The sequence below is a fragment of the Halichoeres trimaculatus genome, unplaced genomic scaffold, assembly GCF_033239565.1.
Source record: "Halichoeres trimaculatus isolate MK-OKI-2021-1 unplaced genomic scaffold, fHalTri1.1 fHalTri1_scaffold_4, whole genome shotgun sequence".
Taxonomy (NCBI): Eukaryota; Metazoa; Chordata; class Actinopteri; order Labriformes; family Labridae; genus Halichoeres; species Halichoeres trimaculatus.
In genome coordinates, this window is record NW_027437182.1 from 12,973,373 (window position 1) to 12,986,625 (window position 13,253).

Genomic DNA, 13,253 nt, shown 5'->3' on the forward strand with positions numbered 1-13,253 from the left:
TGTGGTATTCGTCTTTAATTTTTTGCTTCTTTTTCTGTCTAAACAAATCATTTAAATGATAATTCAACTTCATTCTATCCTTACTCATTCCTTGTACTTTTGCTTGAAAAACCAAATCTGTGTGGTATTTAAATTTGCGCATCTCCTTATTTTGTTTCTGAATTGTTTCCCTGATTATTGGATCTAACTGGTATTTCAATTTCTTAAGTAAATTCTTTTTTCTTTTTAAATATTTAGAAGATCTTCTATGCTGCTTCTCTGACACATTAAGTTGTGCAGTATCAACTACACAACTTAAATTTGTAGTGGCATCTGCTAAATGAACCTTATCATTGACTGTAATCTGTTGTCTAATGTTGTATCCTATGGAACAAGACTGCCTCAATTGACAGTAATCATAACAATTTTGTGATTTAGCCTGCTGAACACAAACAACTGTCTCATAATGATTTCCATTGCAGTTCTCTAAATAAATACCGTTACTTGACATCTGTCTATTCCTGCAGCTATATTTAAGCCAACGATTGTGACAGTATGTAAATATGTTTACTTCTAAACAATCTGCTGCTGCTTGAATTTCTAATTCTGTGGCCCAGCTGCCTAGATATTTCATTCTAGATACCCTAAGATACTCTGTCACAGATGGGTACTGACCCCTCAGTAAACTAGTATACTCCACCTCATTAATTTCTAGCTGCTTTACAACTGCAAGTCTAAGTTTTCTGTGATAACCTTGTGTACCACTGATAGCTTGACTAATTGCTCGAAAGAAACAATTACCATCAGCACCAATCTTCTCATTTTTACATGGAGCCCCTAATGGACCTATACATTCTAATGCTACATGAACTTTCTCAGAGGAGATCTTCAACTTATTGCACAAAGCCTGTGACACTTCCCTACTGAGAGGACTAAACAGCAGCTCTTCACGAGAGACATCACTAACAAACTCAATGTCTGAATCAATATCATTTACATCTCTACTTGTAAACTTCTTAGACACAAAAGTTCCAGGTGACCTCTTGCGCTTGCTAAGTCTTCCTCCACTGCTACCACTGATCTCTGCTAGATGGCTGGAGCTTTGCCTCAAACTACTTCCAAATACTGTGCACCTGCTGTCGGCAGTTTCTGAACGTTGTGGGCACACTGGACTTGACACACTGACACAAACACCCACAATCTCAAATGGCTTTTCATCTTTAGTCCATGTTCTTGTTAGTCTGCGTATGTGATGGCAAAGTTCATCAAGACAGCTGAAATATAAAACAACACTCTTTCCCATAGAATTTACAAGACCATCTGAACTGCGAGCATGAGAATCAACAAGTGCATACTGCCCATGTTGATGAATGATAGCACAGGTGTTAGCACACACTGTCAAAAGACATGTGTTATAATTACAAAACATCTCTGCCAGTCCATCTTTCAAAGTGTGATGCACCCTGAGTCTGAGTAATCTACCGTCAATAGCATTTACATTTCCACTTAGAACGTCACCATAGAAAAAGTCAAATGTCTGACCAAAAACAACATGCTGTCTGGGCAGTTCTGTAGCAAGGAGATATTGATCCCTAGCATCACTGATCAAATTCTTTTCTCTTAAAGAGGAATATAACTCGTCCCCTGACACAAGTACCTCATCAAGGGTGTGTGACTGCCATGAAAACACATTCTGAATTGTGTGTTTAGCTAAACTAAGCAGGCTTATGGCCATGCACTGTTTCCCTGCGTTTTTAAAACGAGCATCTCCCTGATGGAATGCTCCCTGCACGGATCGTACTCGATGTGCAGGCCTGACAGAGCTGCTTCTCCGAACTTTAGCTGCAACTTGGATTTGTACCTCACTGTCGGCAGCCTTAACAACAGTGTCTGCAACCTCAACTTTTCTGTTTTCAACCTGAACATTGCTAACTGCAGCCTGAATTACACTGTCCGTAACCTCAACATCAACATTGGTGTCCTTAACCTCACTGACACTATCTACAATGTCTGTGGAGTTCTGCACACCGACCTCGCCATCCAGCTCATACAGATCAATGCCAACAACAGCATAACACTGTCCTTTCAACGACTTTTGTAGACCTCTGATGTGAAGCATCAGGTCATTCAGGCATGTGGTAAACACAGCCACAGATCTTCCACAGCTGGAAGCAAAGCCAGAGTTATCTCGTCTGCCACAGTCAACAACCACTAAATAATTGTTGTGTTGAATGATGACAGTACAGGAACTGTCAATGCTAAACAGACACATGCCACTACTGTTGAGAAGGTCCTGAATCCTGTTATACAACAGATCCTCTCCACTACATGTAGCAGCAATGTACTCTGCACGGTCAAGCTCGAGTCTCCACTTCCTGCTAAAAACCCTGTGCTTCTCAACAAGCTGAAAAAACTTGTCTTTTTCTGCCAGACTGTGGCTTTCCTTAGCAATAAAGCTGTAGAGCTCACTGCCCTCTGACCTGACCTGATCTAAGTCCCTGCTACTCCATGTACACACAGGTGAAATCTTGTGTTTGATAGCAGCCACAACACTACAACATATAGCTGCATTAACATCAAGCCGCTCATCACTCAAAGCTCTCAGAACATTGCCAGAAACTACAGCTGTTGGCAACTGCTCAGTACAAACACACGAAACAGGAGAGGCATCACTCTGACCTTTGCTGGATCTTTGAGTGCGTTGGTTGTCAATACCCTCCACCTCAGGGGTCTGGACATGGCTGGTAGGTGGAGACACTGGGGACGCAGGGCACGCAGGAGACACAGGGGACCCAGGGGACGCAGGGGGCGCAGGGGATGATGAAGTCACTGGGGACCTGTGGGATGCTGGCACCTGAAAAAAAAAAAAAACAAATTAATGAGTCATGAGACAACAAATATGTATAAGACAATAAGAGTATTTCATTCTCTTTCTTGTGTTTTTTTTGGTTTAATGTTAGCATTTTAATCAATATTGAAATTGTAAAATTATCACAGCTAGCATGTCCCTGACAATACACTGACAACTGCTTCACTACTAAATAGCTGCTCCAGTCGAACTCGATAAAAGGTACTTTTTGTGCTGATAACAGTAAGTTAACCAACCTCCTCCTCCACCGTCTCTTGCATGACAGTGGTAGGTGTGTCCCTGGACGTCACACTCACCACACACGGCACTGCGTCCGCCTAAAAATAGAAAATAAAGGCACACATGAATGGGGTGTTCCTCACCTGTCAAGTGACTATGTATGAATGTATTGATAAATGATAACCTTTCCAAATAAGATTAAACAAACCTTTCCAAATAAGGTTAAACATTGTTTAAGAAAATAATCAAACAAAACTGACCTGCCGGACGAACCGACTCCTCTTGGACACAGCAGCCTTCTTCCGTTCCACAACGGCCTTCTAATGAAAACAGAAAAGAGGTAATGTTACCATAATGCCTTCACACAATCAAAGAAGTTGTCGCTGTTTACAAACATGTCATAAGAGAGAAAGACAGAGACTATGAATATTACCTGCTTGCCCTTGGGAACGGCTGTGGACCCAGTAGGACTGGGCAGATGAGATGGAACAAGCTTTTCCATCTCATCCAACAGGGCAGCGCTAAACCAGACTGGCGTTAGCGGGATGGTACACTCCTTCACAACCTGTGAAAGTACAGTGCAAACACAGTTGTTGAACTTAACAGCTCTAAAAAATAATCACACATTATTCATACAGTTAATTGATATAAACAAAACAAACATTATTTAGAACAGAATATAGAATAGAATATTCTTTTATTGATCCCCCGTGGAGAAATATTTTTGCTGTCTTAAAACATATTTCCTTTGTATGCAAAGACTATATGCTTGCATTGGGCACAGCACTTTCTTGCCAATCAATTAAGAATAGTAAGTAAGATCTAAGCACTACAAACCTGCTTTCCAACCATCCATTTCTTGGGAACCACACCAGAGGACTGGGCCAGCTCCCCTGATGCCTTCCTCTATGATAAAAGGAAGCACAATTTGTGTTTAGTAAACATTCAACTTTTTTTTTAAAATTATAAACATTTACAAATCTTTCACAACAATCAACCGCAAATTACCTTTCTGCCCCGTTGAACAGTTGTCCACTGTGTGAAGGGGTCGACCGGAGGACGAGGAGGAACAACTTCACCCCTCACCACAAGTCTAGGTCTCACATGTGGAACAGATGGCTTGGGAAGTGCCTGAACCTGCACTTGGGAGATCTGTGGTACTGGCTTCAGTGTCTAATTTATGGAACAAAAAATAAATCTTGTTATTAATAAGCAGAGAAAAGATATGATTTAAAAGTTACTGAATGGTATTAATGAAATTAATTGAAATTATAAAAAGCATTGCCTAAAAAATAATCACATTCAATCTGACAAACCATCAATTATTTCTACACAGAGACAACTTACATCGTAAGCAGCCTGCCACAGCAGCTGTGCAAGGATTGGCATCCCTGCAGTGTCAGAGAGGTGAATCTGTTGAAAATATAACATAAAATTATTAACAACACCTTCAATGCAAAACATGAACGGTTTTTAGTCAAAATCCAAAGTTCTACTTACACCATCTCTGGCCCACAAGTCAGTCTCTGACAAAGGAAAGTGTTCCACTGCTGGAAAGTACCTCACACCTGAAAAAGTACAAAAAAACAAAAAAAATTATGGAACACTATATGCAATTCTTCTTTCACTTAAAAAACATGCTAAACAATTAGTCAAATTCTGTTTCACACAATGCATACCCATTCTAGCAGCCACTCTGTGGTACTCTTGTCTAAGTGCCTCTTGCTTCGCCAGGTTGGAACTGATGCGGGGAGGGAAGTCAAGCACTGCGACCTGAAAAATAAGCCACAATATTTACAATTTTTAATAAAGTAATAAAGCTTTCCAAGTTTCATTCTAAAACAATTAGATATGCTATTCAAATTGCTAATAATAATGTGTCAAAACTTACATTGGACCAACGATCCATAGCTGCACACAGAAGCATGGCGAAGTCTGCACTGGCGCTGTCAATGGTCTGGGAGTGGGTCAGGTTGTTGCTGGGTGCCAGGAGGACCACCGCTGCAGGACTTCGAGGAACCACAGCATGGATCAGCTCGATCCTCTCCTCGTGAGCAGCAGCCCCTGGTGTTGACATGATGCCAAAGGAAAACAGTCCCTTTGGCATCTCCACGAAACCATCAACGATGGCTCGCAGGTGGGAGTCACCAACTAGAAGAACAAACTAGAACAGCAGAACAACAAAGTATGAGCTTAATTACTGCTCAATCAACTTAGAGCGACATATATATGAAAATTACATTGTGTATTGATCTTACCTCCTTGTCAGGACACTCAGGCGGAATGACCAATTTGTGACTCTTCCTAGTCAACGCTGAAATTGGCCATTGCTGAACTCGATGGCGATTACCCGTGCCCGAACCTATCAGAGACAAATCAAATTTCCCCAACTCAGTCACAAAAGTGATGACAAATGTAAAGGCAACATCTCTAAGATATACCAACAGTGCTAACTTCAACAAAAACAAAGACATTTTCCACTTACGTGCTTCGTCTTCTTCTCGTGCACGACGCCACAAGGGGGTGATGGCAAGTGGCTGTCGCTCTGCCAGTCTACGAGCTGCTGCCTGAGAACGACGGAAGGATTTCATTCTAGGCATCTGTGACAAATGAAGAAAAGGAATAAACATCATTGATCAGTAACAGCAGCCGTGTCTCCAGACAGATCTCACGAGGGGTTCATACCACAGTATATATCTGCAGTGCCCCAATCAAAATTTCACCAATAAAAAAAAATGACTTCAGAGTTTTAAGTCTACTAGCACAGCGCACATGCTACTTAGTCTGGTCATTCATTGCTACTGTATTTACTCCACATAAACAATGCGCACATGGCTAATTAATAGGGTAAGTTTTGTTGCCTCAAGTAGATTATTTTAAATATATTTCCATGTCCGTCCAGACAAATTAGAACAACACAGTGCAGGAACAGGTGAGGGGAAGATGTAGGCTGATAAGCAAGGGCGCAGGTCAGTTGACTATCAGTGAATGATGTCCCACATGTTTTGTTTCTTTCTTTTTTTTGTTTTTGCCTCTATGGCATTTGATTTTGAACATTGATGGCAGAAATACAAAACCTCCCAAAAGAGGAAAAAACAAAAATCAATTTTAACAAAAAAAAACCTCTCAGTTTCTTACACAATTCTTTTTGGTCATGTAAAGGTGGGATTACTCTGTAAACACAGTAGCGTTTGCACTGCTTATGATCCCATATGAAAACTGAATACCATAAAAAATGCAGTGAGGAGACTTTCAGCTATGTACTTATTTGTACAGCAATAAACACTAATATTTTCATGTTGCTTCAGACTAAGTGGAGCAGAGTGCAGAGAGATGGAACGTGATGGGCCTCGAAGAGAGATGACACAGAGAGTAGACATTGAAAGTGAGACCTGGTTGACAGCGTAGTTAGCTAGTGTGTACTACCCCACTTGCAGATTTGATAAATGTTGGTATAAAGGTTGTCTGAGGTGGTCAGTTAATCATAATAAACAAGTGCCGAATACGTTTATTTTTTCTTGCACAGTATGCACACCCCCTAAATTATTTGTGCCTCAGGTGTGCCCCAGTACAATATCCAATCTAGTGACGCCCCTGAGTAACAGTATTTACAATATCAATTTTGAGCATCTGTATTATTAAATTGATCTATCAATACAAACAGAATAATAACATCAACGTAACTAACCTTGCAAACGCACTCAATCCAGATGTCGAAAATGTCACAGGGTGGGACTTTCTGCTGAAGGCAGCTGAAATAGGAGAGAAATGGAGAATTTTACAATCCACATTGTGAAATAGCCAATATTACTCAGCACAGAGATTAGAATTTTTATTAACAGTCATAATAAATAAAAGTGAATTCCACAACTTGGATTTACTGCCTGATTTAACTACTGTGCCCTTCTTCATTTATTACATTCTTTGCCCACATAATGTAAAGACTGGTATTTGTGAGAAAGTGAGAACAAAATAAATAATAATTCCATCAAAATAACTGCCTCATTAAATGTGAAATGAAGTTAATGTCAAAACATGCAAGCATACAATCTGTTAACATGCATGTGTTTTGTTTAATGTTACACACAAATACAGATTAAACACTTTACAAAACCACAATTTAGAGCAGGAATAGACGGCTGTAGCTGATGATTGTCTGTGTTTTAGATAGAGGAAGGGCTCACAGTAGCACACACTGACAATTCAAGACATCAACCCTTCAACAACCCCTTTCTTATTGCCGTCATCAGAGCTCACAGTAAAATAATACTGCCCACAGATACAAGAATAACACAGTGCCACATCAGATCCTCTGTCTTGCCTGCTCCCCATATACACAACACAAGCACACCATTCCCACAAGTCTCTGGATGTAAGTCTTCACTTTGCATTGTGGAAGCTTATGATTACAGTACCTTACACACTACAAATTCAGTTGTCCAACAACAAAAATAGCACATTAAGCTCAGGCACCCCCAACCAAAACAGGGATATGAAACAGTTTACACATTTTGAATTTATTGTTCCATTCAGCATAACCAAATATATAGAAGGCCTATGGTTACTTCTCTCAAAGCCTTTGTGTCTTGAAAAACAGAAGTGTCTTGTCCACAGACATGCAAAGTGGTCAGGGGTGTCTCTGTGTTTTAAGTACTCCCTTTTAAGATGTAAGTACAGGCTATAATAGGCTATCCAGATAGATCGTTCCATGGCTATAGGCAGGGCACAGCTGCTGCATTGTCCTAACAGGTGAGAATTGTCAGGAATGTGTGAATGTGAGCTATTGCCTTTTAGGATTATGAGAACAGATTAGACTTTGCAGACACTGTTCTGTTAGTTTGGATCAAGTGCTTATTAAGCTTCATCAACTTATTTTTTCCAATTCAAAATGCCACCAGCAAAGACTGCTGTTCTAAACTGTGCAAGATATACTTAATGCCATTATGAATGGACAGTGTGACTTTGGAATTAAGTCATACAACAATTCAAGTGATTAGGTAACAGATGTATAAGGCCTTGAAGCTCAAAAACAAAGTCTACTGCCCACTGACTGTGCACGTCCATGTTGACACTGAGCTGCTCTTAACTAAGCATTCCATCCCTGTGAACGACATCACTGGCTAAAAAGGCCATTTGTCGGTCTTAATACAGATTTACTACTACAAACTTACTAAAGCACACATTTTAAAAACCCTTTCATTCCTCATTTAAAGGCAAAAATTACTTTAAGCCACAATCTCACAACACTGAAATGAAAAGGTCTAGAGGGTTACAGCATTTCTACCCTAAAGCCATTCAAAATAGCAGCGCTCTCTTACACGTCCAACAATTAAACAAACTGTTACTCTCAGTATTACCATAAACTCTTAAAACCTCCACTGCTTTGTATTGAAACATCTCCACCAGCTTTATAACAAACACACACAATCTACCTTCCACAACCGTTATATAACAACGCAGAAATGAAAACGCCCAAGACCTCTGTTGTAAACTTAATTTCCTAAACAAAAGAGCCATGCTGGATCACTGTTTACAAAAAACCACCTGGCTCCACAACACATAGAAAACTCATGTGACTCACATACAGACAATACAATTCCTCTGCAAATCATCATTGGCTTTAAACCCACTTACTCAAACTAACAGTTATACAGTTTGTACAGTTGTACTTGGTAACAAAGTGCTTTTACTTACTGTGTCCGCAGAGTCCGTCAATGAAGAAATGCGAGATATAAAAATAACAAAATAAAAAAAGATTTTTTTTTAAGAACAGAATAAAAAGGTGAAGAGTAAAGGGAGAAAGATAAGGTGTAAAATCACTAGATTGCTCAGATTGGGACGCAAGTTTGCCGAAGCCAACAAGCTAGCTCTGAGGGTACCAGTTGAATGGTACTCGCCCCCTGAATAGCCATGCTTTTATCACTTTTCCAGCCTATTCATACACCCCTGGACAAACCGACCAATCACAGCACAGTATAAACATGATGTCAGCTCTACCACTGATCAGTTACGCCCTCTGATAGGGATAAGTATAAAACATTTATCACCATTTGTTTAACCCTGTAAAAACCACACCTCATTTCAAACATCAGGTTAAGGTAACCCCCAGAAAAAGAAAAGTATATATATATATATTTTAAAATACTTTATCCCTGCCTTGCCATTCAACAGAAGATGTGTTTATAGGTCTGACCTTCAGTCCACAAACCCACTCAACAAATTAACTCTTTTTCAAACTTATGTCTCTGCTTTTGTGGACAACATTTTTTCAGATTCACAGCTTATCTAGTATGAACAATTTTTTAATTAAAAAAATATATTCATTAAATGTCACTGTCTGCATGTTATGTCTGTGCTGTAATTCTACAACACTGGGTGAATGTAGCAGCAAAAACAGACAGTTCAACATTAATCAGCACAATGAACTTTACCCACATTTATGCATGCTTCACTATGCTGATAAAGATTACATGTCTTTCAGAACTATAGTAATAAATAAAAAATAAATGTGTTTTCTATTACATTGTTTAGACTTTAAACTATAATTAAATCTATTCTTTCTCATTGCACTATTTAAAAGTGATCAATCTAATAAGTTCAACACATTTCAAAGTGAAAATTATCTCTATTTAGTAAGCATGTTTGTTTTATATTTAAGTCATTTCTTGAATTTGTTTTTCATTTATTTATACTTTTTGCCTTTCTCCAAATATCAGCTTGATGCATTGCTGCTTTTGGAGTCAGCTCTGATGACTGCAATAACACAGGAATGTATAAAATAGCGACTGAACATGCCCGACCTAACGCTGTTTCAAAGATTACATTTCTTGTGAGTTTTCAGGTGTTTGGACAACTTGATGTTGAGGCATATTTTCATCTCCCGAAATGTCAGCATGTCATACTGTGAGCCCTCAGCAGTCTGTTTCTGTTCCAAATCATATTTTTTTAAGTGTGATGAATATAATTCAAAACTAAACAGATTCATGTTAACACATTGAATGCTCTTTTTTCCCATTTACTTTATTTACTTTCACATTCAGTCAGCCAGTTTTTCTTCATTTCTTTAGTTTTTTACTTTTTGTACTACACAACACTGGCCTATGCTACCAAAAAGTGATTTCATCAGTTTCTAAGAGGACAGCTGCTGCATTTCCAGAGACAGATAAAGTGGTCAGGCGTGTCTGGGTTCAAGTACTCCCTTTTAAGGTGATAAGTACAGGGTACAATAGGCTATCTAAATAGATCGTTCCATGTCTATAGGGAAAAACAGGTTTGGTCAGTTTCTATGGGGACAGCTGTGCTGCTGCCTGTGTAGGTGTGAACTGTTGCCTTTTAGGATAATGAGTACAGATTACAGTTTGCAGACACTATTCTGCAAATTTGGTATAAAAATACATGCTCAAAAATCTTACTTTTTCAATCAACCATCTTTATCCAAAACAGAATGCCACCAGCACAGAGGGTGTTGTATACGCTGTGCAGGATCTAATTCATGCCATTAAAATGGAGACAGTGACTTTGGAAAAACTGAGACAAGGATTTAAGTGATAAGGTAACAGATTACATGGCCTTGAAGCTCAAAAACAAAACCTACTGCCCACTGAGTATGCACCTCATGACTATATTCACATTGCAGCCCTTAATGCTAAATTCTGCTTTATTGCTCAAATCTGATTTTTGTATTTGGCTGTTCACATTAAACCTGTAAATGTGGCCTGATTGCAGACTGTGATGTGAACAGCTCACGCTTCAGAAGTGACACACATGCTCAGTTTACATTAATGACATCTTGCACAGCCAATGTGATGAGGACCAACAAGCACAGAGGAGCACAATACTGCTTCACAATGCTGGGTAGTATGTTTCCATAACGCAAAACCTGATGTTACAGCAGCTCACCTAGAGTAAGCTGTTGTTACAGTAATTATGCTTGTATTCTATTTCTTATAAACAACGCTCTCTCCCGCACAGGGGTCTCTCCTGCCAACCCTGCTGCTGAAGGATTGTGCTACATAACCAAACATCTCACAGCCGTAGTGCACTCAACAGGTTAACAAAGACACAAAAACTTGTCATCTGTTCTAATGTTTCGTTGTTTGTCTGAGGGCAGATCAGACAATTGCAGCAAATCTCTAACTGACCCTTTCTCTTATGAAAGTACAGCAGCGCCCAAATACACACACATGAGATGGACAGCAGTGGATCATCAATGTCTCTGCGTTCTCTAAACTCTCATTTTTGCCTGATTAATCCATTAGAAAGTCGTTGCAGTGTTGATAAACTAAGTTTATTTGATATCATAACACAAACATAGGATTCAATCACCTTTGTGCTTTATTGTGTGTGTAATGGACACCAGTCGATCACCCCAGTGCTCTCTCACTTTTTCTCATCCCTCATCCATTCATGCATCGTTTCATCAACCTTGTAGCTGGATAAATTACTTAAACTCTGTATTTTACAAAATATGCATACACTTTCTACTAATCATTTCTATATTAACCTCGAATTATGATCTGTCCATGAAGTGACTTTGAAAACATTTGTCCTCAGGTAAACTGCTGCTGAAGAACAACGTCAAAATCACATTAAATGTGACATGGCTGTTCAAACCGCAATCGCCAGGAGCGTTTCTTGGCTCCCAGAACATTAGGGGCTGAGCCCAGATCCTATAGGGAATTTTAGGGGATCCTACCCAAGACAAATGGTCCACCTCTGTGCTTTCTCTAGCCCTGTTGCACCTTGTCTACAGCCTGGTACTGCCAACATGTTCTTAAGAATGTGTCAAAATTAAATTATATTATACTGATATTACAGGATGATGCATGTACAGATAACACAGGAATTACTGCCAAAAATAGATTTTTTGGCAAATATTTTGAATGAAGCCCTATCATATTCCTACTCATTTCAAAAAAGTGTTGGAGGTTACATGATCTGCAATTTTAATTTTCTTTTGTTTTGTTTTCTTATCTTTTGTTTTGTTTTTACACACCAGGCAATTACAACATTTTTGAGAGATGATGCCCATGGACTATGTTACGACCCTTATTTCTTCCAAAAAAGCACAACACATAAGTAAATTAATATTACATTCAAATAAGACTTATCTAAAATATATTATACTTACTACAATGACTGATTAAGTATACTATACTAATTAACTTCTCTCCCAAACTGTGAATGAGTGATTGAGTAAAAATGCTCCCAACTGGAATGTTTCAATAAAAATCTAACAGACACATGACAAAGTGTCCTTGATCAAGACTCTGAACCCTGAATTACGCCAACTGTTAATCAGTGTTGTGTGGATGTGTGTGATATGTGCTATATTAAAACTGATCATTTCCATTAGCAAATCCACCATTAGAGTGTCAATTTAATGTGTATGCGTAAAACACACAAGGGCTCTAATCTAATTTGTCACACACTGCAAAGAGTCAAGTCTGGCTAACCCCGCGCCGTCAAATTTGACCATTATGGCTGCTTCATTACAATCTTAATATCCACTAGAACAGTGTTGGATCAGGGCCACAAGGCACACAGAGGTTCAGTGTCACAGCCTCAGTGCATTTCTGTCACTGCTTGCAATAACATCAATGCTCCACAGCGCCACCGGGGGGCTCATATCTGCAGCATGTCCAGCTACTTTGAGCTACAGGCATCAAAAGTTAAGGGCTTAGCCCTTGTGCCTAGACCTATGGCTTTTGGCTGAGCCACACTTCGTTGCTCATGCGGCAGCATGGACATGCTCCTATTGGCAGGCATTGGAGCAGGCATTTGCCAAGCACATGTGGCGGCTGCGACACACCCCGACTGGCACACACAGGGCGAGGGCCCGTTCATCGCTGCTTGCAGCTTTAATGCTGATTGTATTTTGTTATCTGTTCAAATGAAAACGTTAAGTCAATTTTCAATCACTCCTATATAGTGGACCAATACAAGGAGACTGTCAAATCTGGGTGGAGTTTTAGATAAAATTGCTTTACTACCGGGAGAATAACCAAAGGGAAATGCAATTAAATGCAGAACTAAGGCTTTGCCTAGAGCAGGTAAATTACTAATTGGGGATATTCTGTCTTTTTAAATGTATGAATGCATGATCATGATATCAAAGATGCTATTTATAAATGCTATCTTCCACTACCTCTCAAGTCAGTGCTCAAGAGTTGTGCAAAATCATATC